Source organism: Mustelus asterias, unplaced genomic scaffold (assembly GCF_964213995.1).
Source record: "Mustelus asterias unplaced genomic scaffold, sMusAst1.hap1.1 HAP1_SCAFFOLD_35, whole genome shotgun sequence".
Lineage (NCBI taxonomy): Eukaryota > Metazoa > Chordata > Chondrichthyes > Carcharhiniformes > Triakidae > Mustelus > Mustelus asterias.
The window spans coordinates 2,579,382-2,593,062 of record NW_027590117.1 but is presented as its reverse complement, the minus strand read 5'-3'; the positions used below and the strand labels follow the sequence as shown (position 1 = coordinate 2,593,062).

The 13,681-nt window shown below is 46.9% G+C and overlaps 2 non-coding genes across 2 annotated transcripts; both read left to right on the top strand.

Annotated features, from left to right (window-relative positions):
- Nucleotides 1–5,496: 5,496 nt before the first annotated feature.
- trnas-uga (transfer RNA serine (anticodon UGA)) lies at nt 5,497–5,578 on the top strand. Its single transcript has one exon. It is a non-coding gene; the product is annotated as a tRNA-Ser (tRNA).
- Nucleotides 5,579–13,076: 7,498 nt separating this feature from the next.
- Nucleotides 13,077–13,201, top strand: trnas-gcu (transfer RNA serine (anticodon GCU)). Its single transcript has 2 exons — nt 13,077–13,113; nt 13,157–13,201. It is a non-coding gene; the product is annotated as a tRNA-Ser (tRNA).
- The last annotated feature ends 480 nt before the right edge of the window (nt 13,202–13,681 follow it).

The following is a 13,681-nucleotide window of genomic DNA, read 5'->3' as shown; positions in this document are numbered from 1 at the left end:
CAGTCCCCATTGTGTTTCACTTTGTTCAGTTGTATTGCCCAGATTGCAGACTGTTCCAACTTTTCTATTCTCCATTAATAATACATGAATAAACAGAACCATCCCTTGATTAAACACTGTCACCTTTCAATGTTTAGCGGGTGAGTTTCATGACGTGCTGTGTGTGATTTCCGCCTTCATGCTCCGGTACAAATTTAGTCAAAGTTATCCAAATGTATCCTCAATTCCCCTTCTCATTCACAAAGAACTGAGCGGGTGATGGATACAGTTTCAATAGTCGCTTTAAAAGATAGAGAATGGATTTACAAATTTAAAATCCAAGAGTGACATCAATGCCTGAAGTGGTTTTCAGGCTGTGGCGACTAGAATAACAATGCAGATGATCAATCTGAATTGTTCAAAATCATAGAATGGAGCATCCATTGTGGATGAAGGGAAACTTTAAACTGTGCAGCTGTGCTGTGCTTCAGAATCTTGTTTTACAGAAATCTCCATTAATCAAAAGTGGTGCCTCAGCTACTGAGCATTTCCAGCATTTTCTGTTTGTGTTTCAGATTTCCAGATTCCAGCTTTGTGTTGTGTTCTGTGCAGGTGTTTAACTGGAGCAGGGAACGGGTTCTGATCAGCCCTGTGACAGATAGAGTAGAATGTGTCTCCCGACTATCAAGCCTGCGAGATTTGACTCCAAGCTGTACAGGAGAATAAGGAAGGGAGAGAGGGAGGATCATTCTGTGATGGACAGATTTCCTGTATAGAGGACAAAAGCAGCTGCTTCAACAGACACAACATATCTCAACATGACTTGCAATCAATAAAGTCGCTCTTAACAGTCCTTGACATTTGAACTATGAGATTGTTGAACTTACCAATAGTTTCCACATTGTCAAAAATCCATATATGGACAAGTAAAGTGAACTTCCAGCACACGGCTCTGTGACTCAATGGATAGCACGTTGGACCTCGAAATAATGGCAAGTCAGCCATTCAAAGGTTGTGGGTTTGAGAGCCACCAGAGTCGGATTTTGGATCAGGTTAGTCGCAAACAGTTTGCTGCTTCATTGATATGATTCAGCTTTGGCACAGACATTTCCTGTTCTGTCATCTCTCTATGCTGCTTCTGTTTACTCGGCTCCCAAGGAAACCACTGACTCGAAAATAAATCGCAAGTCCCAGGGCCTTTCTTAAATTACGACACAACGTTCGCTGGTTGGGTTAGAAATAGTAACATGTTTTCAATTAGATATTTCGCTTTTTTTGGAAGATAAAGATTTTAAAGAACACACACGCACAACAACAACTTATAAATAACTACAATCAAAAAATAAATATCAGTGCCCTGCAACCTGGTGGTGTTATTCTGATGTGTCTACTGCGCTTGTCCTTCTAGGCTGCAGCGGTCGTAGGTTTGGAAGGTGCTGGCAAAGGAGCCTTGCTTTGTTGCTGCAGTGCATCTTTTAGATGGTGCACACTGCTGCCATTTTGTGTCGGGAGTGGAGGGAGTGAATTTTTATGCATGGGAAGCGAATGAAGTGGGATGCTTTGTCCTGGATGGTGCCAAACGCCTGTAGTGCTGTTCAACCTGCAGTCACCCAGGCAAGTAATCTCAGCAAACCAGGTGCTCCGGTTTCCTCCCACAGTCCAAAGGTGAGCAGGTTGGGTGGATTGGTCATGCGAGATTGCCCCTTGGTCCCCAAGGTGTTCGTATTCGCAGAGTGGGTGTGTGGTGCAGCAGGGATAGGTCCTGTGTGCGATTCTCTGTCGGAGAGTCGGGACAGACTCGATGGGCAGAATGGTCTCCTTCAGCACTGTCGGAATTGTACGATTCTAAGGCCATTTGACTGTGTTAGAAATTCCCTGAGAAAAAAATGGAAAACTGTGTTTCTAGAATTTACAGCATTGGGTTTATTGCAGATTAAATGTTTTTTGCTGCAAGATGATAAAAATACTTCGATATTGTAACTTGCGCTGTTGCAAACATCACTGGAAAGGTATACAAGGCTCTGCTGGGATTTGAACCAAGGATCTACTCTTTTTAAGAGGCAGGCACTTTTAACCAACTAAGTCACAGAGCCTGATACTGCTGCTCCTGCCACAGCGGAATACTGCAAATACGTGCCAGACCTGGTGGTATTTGTGAAAAAAGAGATATTACCAGATCTGGAACGTATCTGTGAAAATAGAGATAGTTCACATTTCAGATGCAGACCTTTCACGGGAATGACCGGTTCTCTCTCCACAGATGCTGTGAGATCTCTGATAGACTTATGAAAGAAAAATAATTGAATTCCACAGTGGCCCATCAAGACTGCACCGATTTCCCCGGAAACCTTTCAAATCCGCCTTTCCCCGACACCCACCCACCAGGGTCTCAGGGGAAGTGTTCCTCAGGAATTCACAAAAGCAAGCACATCAGAGGGAATTACACACATCACTCTTCCACTCAACATTGAGCGGTTTATCGTGAGCTGGTTCCACTGACTGTTTTCAGGCACGCATCTGGTGTAAAATTAGCCGTATTCAGGATGTGATTCACACACACATCTTTCTGCTCTGAAGGCAGATGTGCTCCTTCTGTGGCACGAGGTGATTTTTAAAAAAATACTTCATTCATACGGGATATGTGTGCTGCTGGCCCGGGAAGCATTTATTCTCAAAATTAATTATCTTTGAGCAATTGGTGATGAATTCAGTCTTGAGCCACTGCGGTCCATGTGTTGTATGTGCACATATACTCCTGTTAGGGAGGGAGTTCCAGGATTGTGAGCCAGCCAGGGGAACGGCGGTATGTTTCCAAGCCAGGATGATGTGCGTCTCGGAGTGGAACTTCCAGGTGGTTGTTGTTTCTCAGCATCTGCTGCTCTTGTGCTGCCAGGTGAGAGATTTCTTGGGTTTGGATGGTGCCTCGTGAAGGAAAGAAATCACTGTTAGAAGTGGGATTAGAGCTCACACCACCAGGGAAGACTGTAACCTATACGCAGCACCTTCGATCGATCGACCAACCTGACTACATTGGCAAAAGTGTAAAATCTCTGCACAAATTGAAAACTCGATGTGTTTTTTCCATTTTTGAACCCCAGCCAGAGGCCTGTAACTGAGTCCCATCCTTCCCCAGGCCGCCGGGGGGTGAGGAGCTTCTCATTGCTGCATTGCTCTGTTTGCTCAAATCAACAAAGACCCAATCCCCGCCCCACCTGTTCCTTACACTGAGCTGTTGAGATTGTAAGATCTGAACAACGTGAAGTATCCAATTGTAGAGTTACATCCTGGTGACAGGAATATCTCTCCACGGCTGTTTTCGGAGCCGCTGAATATTTCCAGCATTTCCTCTTTCTGATTTTGTGCCATTATTACAGGAGTTCATTTACTGACAACCCAAAACTTGTCTCTTGGACGCAGCACATAACACAGGTTTTCTGTGATCTTCACACAGACAAGTTCACTCTTCACTTTCCAACACACATGCTTTAAAATCGGCTGTTTCACACTCAGCATCTTTTGGCATTGCCTTCAAATCTCACCCCACCCTCCACCCGCCCACCAGAGTGTCAGAGGTACAAGTGCTTCTTAGGAATTCACAAACTTAAGGGAATCACAGTGTTTATAAGGGAATATAAAGGGTTAATCCACACTCACAAACAGACTGATTATGTGAGAACCTCTCTCTCACACACATAGACACACACACAGACACGCACAAATTGAAAACTCGATGTGTTTTTTCCATTTTTGAACCCCAGCCAGACGCCTGTATCTGAGTCCCATCCTTCCCCAGGTCGCCGGGGGGGGGGGGGGGGGGGGGGGAGGAGCTTCTCATTGCTGCATTGCTCTGTTTGCTCAAATCAACAAAGACCCAATCCCCGCCCTATCTGTTCTTTACACATCACCACCACCACGGCAAATGGTGAAATTTAATAAAAATAAAATTCAATAAAAACATCTTACCTGGTCTGGACCTAAATGTGTCCCCCGACCCACAGCAACTTTGGTGACTCTAAGCTGCCCTCTGCGGTGACTTATCAAGCCGCTCAGTTCAAGGGCAATTTGGCATGGGCAATAATTGCGGGCCCAGCCAGCGACACCCACATCCCAGGAATGAATAAACAAAATAAATCGGTGATTCAAAATGAGGGGATACAGAAAGTTAGCTGCAGTACCAAAGGTTGACAGATACAGAATTAATTTACAAACTATGTTTCAGTTCCGGAAGCTGACAGTCAGAACAAGTGACTTGTACTCGCACAGTTTAACTGATAAAATCAGAAAGATCCCAATGCTCACTGAGCAGCAGATAATGCAAAACACAGTCTGAATACAGACAGATGCACCAGAAAAAGCATTCCTTCTGGTTGCCTCACAGCTTGGTCTGGTTCCTGCTCTGTCCAAGACCGCAAAAAATCTACAAAGTGTCGTAAACAAAGCCAGTTCATCACGCAAGCCAGCCTCCCATCCATTGACACTTCCCACTGCCTTGGAAAAGCAGCCAGTTTAATCAAGCAGCGACACATGCTGGACATATTCTCTTCCACCGGCTTCCGTCGAGAAAAAGGTACAAAAGTCTGAGGACAGGCACTAACCAACTAAAGAACAGCTTCTTCCCTGCTGCCATCAGAATTTTGATTGGACATATCTCGTATTAATTTGATCTTTCTCTACACGTTGCTGTGACTGTAACTCGACATTGTGCACTCTCTCCTTTCCTTCTCTCTGTATGGTATGCTTCGTCTGCATAGCATGTAAGAAACAATACTTTTCACTGTGTACTAATGCAGGTGACAATAATAAATCAAATCAAATGTAATCAAAGAATATAACACAGATATAAAGGTAAAGTCGCTGTAGTCGCAAATGACCAGAGGCTGCTCATCCTCTCAAAGGGGAGAGCTTACTGGTGGTGATTTAGCCTAAGGATTACCACACCTCAGGCGAGGGGCAAGATTGAGAATATCTAATGTGCTATCTAATAGCACATCTGCATTTTCTTTGCAATAAATTTGCATCAACGTCTTGATTTAGTTTTTAAATCCGAGGATGCTGTGCGGTTCTCACAGGCTGTCGTCATCTTCAATGATTTAAACACATGTTCACACATTTCCCGCTGTTCCTGCACCCACTTTTGGCATTATACGCTTTATTTTATATTGACACTACGGTCTTCCCACCAAAACGAGTCACCTCATTCTCCATCTGCCACATGCCATCCCATTCCACCAAGCTGTCTGTGTCCTTTTGAAGTTTTTTTCTGTAACTCTTTTCACAACCACAGGACGCCCCAAAATGTTTCACTGACAACAAAGTATTTTTGAAATATAATCACTGTCCCAATGCTGAACTTTTGATGTGTCTGTTTGACAACATCAGAAATTCCCATATGGAGATGGGAAATAACTGATGTAGGTGTGGCTCTGTGACGCAACGGATAGCGTGTCATTGTCTGGTGAGACATTCAACGGTAAAGCTTGAAGGAATCAGCTATTAATAAGCTGATAAGTGGCTACAGCTGCGATGGCCGAGTGGTTAAGGCGTTGGACTTGAAATCCAACGGGGTTTCCCCGCGTCGGTTCGAACCCTGCTCGCAGCGAGTGTGTTTATTCTCTTTCGTCATTTCTTGAAAACTGGTTGCCATTCTGATTGGATTTCGTGAAGGTATCGACAAAATATTGAGTGAAGTGATGGTAAAGAAGACAATAAGAATATCTGTTTGATTTTTGAACTTTGGGAGCGGATCGTGGCTCTGGGAGGTGTAGGGGGTGAGGACATAGGTGCGGGAGATGAATAGGACACGGTTGACCGCCCAGTCAAACACCGAGGGAGCGGGTGGAGGCATCCTGGATTCAGGAAGTTGGAGTCCATGTCAGAAGCGCCGTTTTGGAAAGAGGCATCAGGGAAACAGTTGCGACTGAGGTGAAGAAACTAGGAGAATGGGGATGGGGTCCTGACAGGGAGCGGGGTTTCAGGATCTGTACTCGACGTGTGAGTCGGTGGGGTTTTAATTACTGGCGGTCAGTCTATCTAGAATTGGAGACAGAGAGGTCAAGGAAGGTTAGAGAAGTGTCGGAGATGGACCTTGTGAAGGAGTGAGATTGGAAATTGGAACCAAATAGTTATTTTTGTTCCAGCTGTAGACGAGGGCAGGAAGCGGCACCGATACAGTCGAAGATGTAACAGAAAAATAGGGGCGGGAAAGGGTCCTGAACAGGACTGGAACAACGGAGATTCCACATACTCCATCAAAGTGACTGTAGCCGAACGGATGAGGTGTCTAATTTCTAGTGCTTTCAGTGCTGCTACCTGAAAATTACAGGTTCCAGCCCGGTCGCTTTATACAGAAATCTGGTGGAACCTCCTGAAAACCGAGCTCTCGCCCGTTAACTGCAATCCACCGTTCCTTCCAAACATTGCAAGGAGCTTTCTCAGGTTACTTTCGTTGTAACTTTGTTCATTTAATTCTCACTCATTTTAGTATTTTTAAATTCGAACTGTTCCACAATATCTGTTTGATCTGGATAAATTATTGATGTTCCCAACGAGAACAAAATGCTTTGTATCAATCGGCTGATTGAAATTCTGTGGAGGGAATTCTAATCTCCTCAGGAAGAGGTTTAATAATGAGCTGAATGAACTGTTTCCGTTAATCGGCGTGAAAGGTTGTGTCATTGGGCACTAATATTTGGGGATAGGGAGTAAATCCCACCACGGCAGCTGGTGAAATTAAATTCACTGATTTAATGCATAGAAATATCGATAGAAAACAGAAACAGGAGTGGACCATTCAGTCTAAATTTATCTGGAATTGAAAGCAAGTCTCAGTAATGGCGGCCTTGAAATTCCCGTCGATTGCTTTCCCACAGAAAACATCTTCACAGAACAACAGAGAACATTTCACACCACAGGCAACACCTTTACAGAACAGAGAAAACTTCTGCTGAAGACTGATCATATTTACACAACCGGGAACACATTTACACAACAGGGAAGAATTTGACAAGAACCACAGTGAAGATCTGTCAACGGCAGAGTCACAGTTCCACAACAGAGAGAACAGTTCCACAGCAGAGAGAACAGTCACAGGAAATACATTTCAAATGGGCGGCACGGTAGCACAGTGGTTAGCACTGCTGCTTCACAGCTCCAGGGTCCCGGGTTCGATTCCCGGCTCGGGTCACTGTCTGTGTGCAAGTTTGCACATTCTTCTCGTGTCTGTGTGGGTTTCCTCCCACAGTCAAAAAGATTAGTTTGATTGGCCAGGTTAAAAATTGCCCCTTATTGTCCTGATGTGTAGATTAGCGGGTAAATATGTGGGGCTCGGGGTGGGGTGGGATTGTGGTTGGTGTAGACGCGATGGGCCAAATGGCCTCCTTCTGCCCTCTATAATCCCCCCTCCCTGGGTGAGGTGCCCCTGAGCCGCCTCGCGGAAATGTCCTCCGTGCCTTTTTCTACTGCGCGGAGGCGTTTCCTGTGCGGGCTGCTGCTGCACACCTTCCACTACCGCCTCCTCACCTGTCGCCCGGATACACCTTGGCGGGCCTTGTTGGCGGAGGTCCCCGCTGGAGGTCCCTCTACGGAGGGATCTCCCCCAATTACGTCGGGGACCTGGGGTGGAGGGTGATGCATGCAGCAGTTCCGCACAACCCACTGGTTCAAGGGCTCCGAAGACTGCCCTTTCTGTGGCCTTGTGGAGTCCGTGGACCATGTCTATGTTTTGTGTCTTAGGCTGCACTCCCTTTATGTCTTCCTAAAGAACCTTTTATTGATGTTTTGTTTGCACTTCAGTCCCACGCTCCTGATCTGCGGACACCCGGTGCGGAGAGGGGAGGGTCAGGATGGCGACCTCCTCGTGAACCTGCTCCTGGGCCTGGCGAAACGCGCCATTTACTGGTCCAGGCAGCGGGCGATTGAGGGGGCCGTCCATCCTGACTGTCTTCCCCTCTACCGCGGCTACATTCGCGGCCGGGTGTCCCTGGAGAGGGAGCATGCGGTGTCCACTGACGCGGTTGACGCCTTCCACGCCCGCTGGGCACCGCAGGGGTTGGGGTGCGTTATCGACCCTAATAATCACATTTTCATTTGATGTTTTTAAGTTTCCTTTGTACTTTGATTTCTGTTCGGGCTGTTCCCCCTCTTTTTTGGCGAGCTGCCCCTTTTACTTTGTCCTGACTTAATCTGAGTTTGTTTATTTGGTTTGACCTAAAAAGAGGGCACAACAGAAGCGTGCTGGGCTTGTAACTGAGAAGTTGCTGCATCAAAACCATCCTTTGCTATTCGATTCTCACTCGTAGCAAAAGGACATAGTCGGCTGCTGTCCAATTGCATATCAGGGTTTCCTTGACAGTAAATTTGCTTTGTCATCTTGATTTGTCTTACCGTGGGTGATACAGCGCATTTGTCTCAGGTTGAGCTCAGTTGGCTGGATAGCAGATTCAGCCACCAGCTCTGGATAAATTCCTGTATCGGTTGAGATTATTGATAAAGGCCCCGCCTTCCCAGCCTTGCTTCCCGCCTGAGGTGTGAATCCTCCGGTTAAATCATCACCATTTCGCTCTCTGCTTTGTGTCCTCTCATAGCAGCCATTTCAGCCCTGGGAAAAAGCCTCCGAGAATCCACCCGATCTATACCTCTCAACATATTGTACACCTCTATCAGGTCACCTCTCATCCTTCGTCACTCCAAGGAGAAAAGACCGAGCTCCCTCAACCTATCCTCATAAGGCATGCCAACCAATCCAGGCAACATCCTTGTAAATCTTCTCTGCATGCTTTCAATCATTTCCACATCCGTCCTGTAATGAGGCGACCAGAACTGAGCTCAGTACTCCAAGTGGGGTCTGAGGAGGGTCTTGTAAAGCTGCATCATTATCTCCCGACTCCTAAACACAATCCCTCGATTGATGAAGGCCAGCACACCATATGCCTTCTTAACCACCCCCTCTACCTGCGAGGCCCATTTAAGAGTCCTATGGACCCGGACCCCAAGGTCCTTCTGATCCCCTACACTGCTAAGAGTCTTACCCTTGATATTATACTCCTTCATCCCATTTGACCTGCCAAAATGGACCATTACACATTTACCTGGGTTGCAATACATCTGCCACTTCTCTGCCCAGTCTTGCATCCTATCTATGTCACGCTGCAGCTCCTGACATCCCTCCAACCTATCCACAACACCACCAACCTTCGTGTCGTCGGCAAACTTACCAACCCATCCCTCCACTTCCTCATCCAGGGCATTTATGAAAATGACAAACAGCAAGGGTCCCAGAACAGATCCCTGGGGCACACCCACCACTGGTGACCGACCTCCATTCAGAAAAAGACCCATCTACAACCACTCTCTGCCTTCTGCAGGCAAGCCAGTTCTGGATCCACAAGGCAACAGCCCCTTGGATCCCATGCCCTCTCATTTTCTCGAGAAGTCTTGCATGGGGGACCTTATCAAACGCCTTGCTGAAGTCCATGTAAACCACGTCTACCGCTTTTCCTTCGTCAATGTGTTTAGTCACATTTTCAAAGAACTCCACCAGGCTCGTAAGGCACGATTTGCCTTTGACAAAGCCATGCTGACTCCTTTTGAGCATACTGAATATCCATTGCTGCCTAAGAGGGACTAATCTTTTACTAGGAACTGGACCTTTTAAAAGAGTTTCATATCCAGTTATTATCTATTACAAAGTTGGCATTTAATTGTTCATTGTACAAATGTACAAATACGAAACTTCTCTAAATGTTCATCAATCCTGTTCCTCAGGATCTTCTCCATCAAATTGCCAACCACTGAGGTTAGACTCACCGGTCGGTAATTTCCTGGGCTATCCCTATTCCCTTTCTTGAATATAGGAACCACATCCACAATCCTCCAATCCTCCGGAACTTCTCCCGTCTCCATCGACAACGCAATGATCATCGCCAGAGGCTCTGCAATCTCTTCCCTCGCCTCCCATAGTAACCTGGGGTACATCCCATCCGGTCTCGGCGACTTATCTATCTTGATGAGATTCAAAATTTCCAGCACATCCTCTTACTTAATGTCCACATACTCAATCTTTTCAGTCCGCCTCAATCCTGTAGAACCACCAAGGTCTTTTCCCACCGTGAATACCGAGGTAAAATATTCATTAAGCACCTCTGCTATTTCTTCCGCTTCTGTACAGACTTTCTCACCTTCACATTTTATAGGTCCTATTCCTTCACATGTCATCCTTTTACTCTTCACATATTCATAGAACACCTTAGGGTTCTCCTTAATCTTACCTGCCAAGTCCTTCTCGTGATCCCTTCTGGCTCTCCTAATTTCTTTCTTAAGTCCCTTCCTACAAGCTGTATACTCATCGAGATCCCAATCATCGCCTAGCTCTCGGAACCTTTTGTATGCTTTCTTTTTCTTTTTGACTAGGTTCAGCGCAGCTTTCGTGCACCACGGTTCCCATAACCTACCAAAACCTCCCTGTCTCATCGGAACGTTGTCATGCAGAACTCCAGACAAACATTCCTTGAAAATCTGCCACCTTACTTCGGTACTTTTCCTCGAGAATGCCTCCTTCCAATTTACGCCTCTAATCTCCTGCCTGATGGCTTCATATTTCCCCTTACTCCAGATAAACACTTTCCTAGCTTGCGTGATCCTATCTCTTTCGAATGCTAGCGTAAAGGAGATAGAGCTATGATCACTATCCCCAAGATACTCCCCCACTGAGAGATCCGACACCTGTCCAGGCTCATCAGCCAATACCAGATCGAGTACAGCCTCTCCTCGTGTAGGCTTATCCACATGCTGTGTCAGGAAACCCTCCTGAACACACCTAACAACCTCCTCCCCATCCAAACCCCTTACCCTAGGGACATTCCAATCGATATTTGGGAAATTAAAGTCTCCCATCACAACAACCCTGTTATTACTACATCTCTACAGGATCTGTTTCCCTATCTGCTCCTCAACATCCCTGTTGCTATTGGGCGGCCTGTAGAAAACACCCAGCAAAGTTATCGACCCCTTCCCGCTCCGAACTTCCCCCCACAGAGAATCCGTAGACAATCCCTCCATGGCTTCCATCTTCTCTACAGCTGTGACACTATCCCTGATCAGCAGTGCCACCCCCCACCCCCCCCCCCCCGCCACCCCCCCTCTTTTGCCTCCCTCTCTGTCTTTTCTGAAACATCTGAAACCCGGCACCTGAAGTATCCAGGCCTGTCCCTGTCCCCAAGTCTCCATAATGGCCATCACATCACACTTCCAAGCATCGATCCACACTCTAAGCTCATGCACTTTATTCTCTACACTCCTGGCGTTAAAATAGAAACATCTCAAACCTTTGGTCTGAGCTCTCCCCTTCTCCATCACCTGTCTATTCTCCCTCTTACACTGTCTACAATCCTTCTCTATTTGCAGGCTAACCTCCTCGCTCTCAGTCACCTCATCTCGATTCCCTCCCCCCAACCTTTCTAGTTTAAAGTCTCCCCAGTAGCCTCAGCCAACCTTCCTGCCAGGATGTTGGTCCCCCTGGGATTCAAGTGCCACCCGTCTTTTTTGTACAGGTTACAACTGCCCCTAAAGAGGTCCCAATGATCCAGGAACCTGAATCCCTGCCCCCTGCTCCAGTCCCTCAGCCACACATTCATCCTCCACCTCACTCCGTTCCTGCTCTCACTTTCCCGTGGCACAGGCAGCAATCCTGAGTTTACTACCTTTGCGTTCCTCCTTCCCAACTGTCTACCTAACTCCCGATATTCTCTTTTCATGACCCCTTCCCTCTTCCTACCTATGTCAGCGGTACCAATATGTACCACGACCTCTGGCTCCTCTCCCTCCCACCTCAGGACATCTGGGACGCAATCAGAGACATCCCGGATCCCGACACCAGGGAGGCAGACCACCACCCGAGACTCCCGTCTGTCTCCGCAAAAACGCCTGTCCGACCCCCTTACTATTGAGTCCCCAATTAATACTGCCTTCCTCCACCTTTCCTTAGCCCTCTGAGTTACAGGGCCAGATTCTGCTCCAGAGACACGGCCACTGCTGCTTCCCCCAGGTGGGCTGTTCCCCCCAGCAGTACTCAGACAGGAGTACTTATTGTGAAGGGGCACATACACCGGGGTGCTCTCTATCACCCGAGCTTTCCCCTTCCTGGACGTTACCCACTTGTCGGCCTTTTGGCTAAGATCAAGTGTAGTATGGTCGGCAGCCCATGGTCGGCCGCACTTGGTCGAGGTCATTAGGTTACACTGAAGCTTCATATGTTTCATATGAAGCAATTTTTAAAAGCGGCATCTCGGCCTTTTGGCTAAGATGCAAATGAGCTCAGGTCTTGGAGGAGGAACCTCCCCCTTCTCCAATCAGCTTGGCTCATGTAGATCAGGCCCAGGACAGGGTGGTTTGGTCGCTCGCCCTGTCTTGTCAGCCTGGATCTGAAATGTCTCAACTTGTTGAGACTCTGAATTGGATTTGATTTGATTGAATTGGAAAAGTATTTTAAAAAACTTGTCTACCTCCCGTGGCCCCGGTGTGACCACCTGCTGACAGCTCCTGTCTATCATCTCCTCATTTTCCCTAACCAAACGAAGATCATCGAGTTGCAGCTCCAGTTCTCTAACATGGTCTCTTCGGAACCGCAGCTCGACACACCCATCACAGATATGGACGTCCAAGTTTGCAAAATGCTAGAATATGATCTGCGCGTGGAAGCCGGAAGTATCCCTAAAAAATCATTATATCATAATTTGAAATTTATAATTTCGGAAACAATTTACCCAGAGACAAAATCCAAAGACCGAATACAGTAAAGCGCCGTGAGTCTGACGTGATTTGAACGCGCAACCATCGGATCTGGAGTTAGAAGCGCTATCGTTGTACCACAAGCTCACGCTAACAGCATCTTTCGAGATCTGGCTTATTTTCTGTGAATTGAAAATCAGACAGGGACCAGAGAGGATAACTGTCTCTCTCTTTACTTTCTATTGATTTGAATCGAATGGAAGAGTAACAGCGAACCGAAATTAACGAGAGAGCAGAAACACAACATTATCCTGCGGGAGAAATGCGTTTCTTTCTAAGAACACAAGAGCTCGTTGGGGGGATAGTGACTGCATGACGAGGTGGCCGAGTGGTTAAGGCGATGGACTGCTAATCCATTGTGCTCTGCACGCGTGGGTTCGACGATGGACTGCTAATCCATTGTGCTCTGCACGCGTGGGTTCGAATCCCATCCCCGTCGGAAATATATTGACATTGATCCACTTATTGAGGGTCAACTGATGACTTATGTTGAAGTTCACGAACCAAGGTGAAGTTGAGGTTCAGAGTTCCACAGGTTTGAGGGTGAATAATCCAGCACCATTCCATATCCCTCATCCAAATGAAAAACCAAAAGAGAACTCGAGCTTGAAATCAGGACACCAGCTTTGGACAGGAGTTTGCCACCATGAAAACATGTGGTTTCAGAAGCTCCAAACACCAGCTTCATTTGCGGCACCAGTGACAGATTTTGTTTTTAGAGAATCGGCCGTTCCGCCATGAAAATTAGCGCCGGGTTAGGTGCAATGGTCATGGTAAATTGCCCCTTAGTGGTCAGGAGCGTTAGCTCGTTAAATACGTGAAGTATTGTTCACGATTGTTGTTGGCGCAGATTCTTCTGTACTGCAGGGATTCTACAACGTTCGGGGCGGCAGTTTCACTCCTCTGAGAATATTCACAA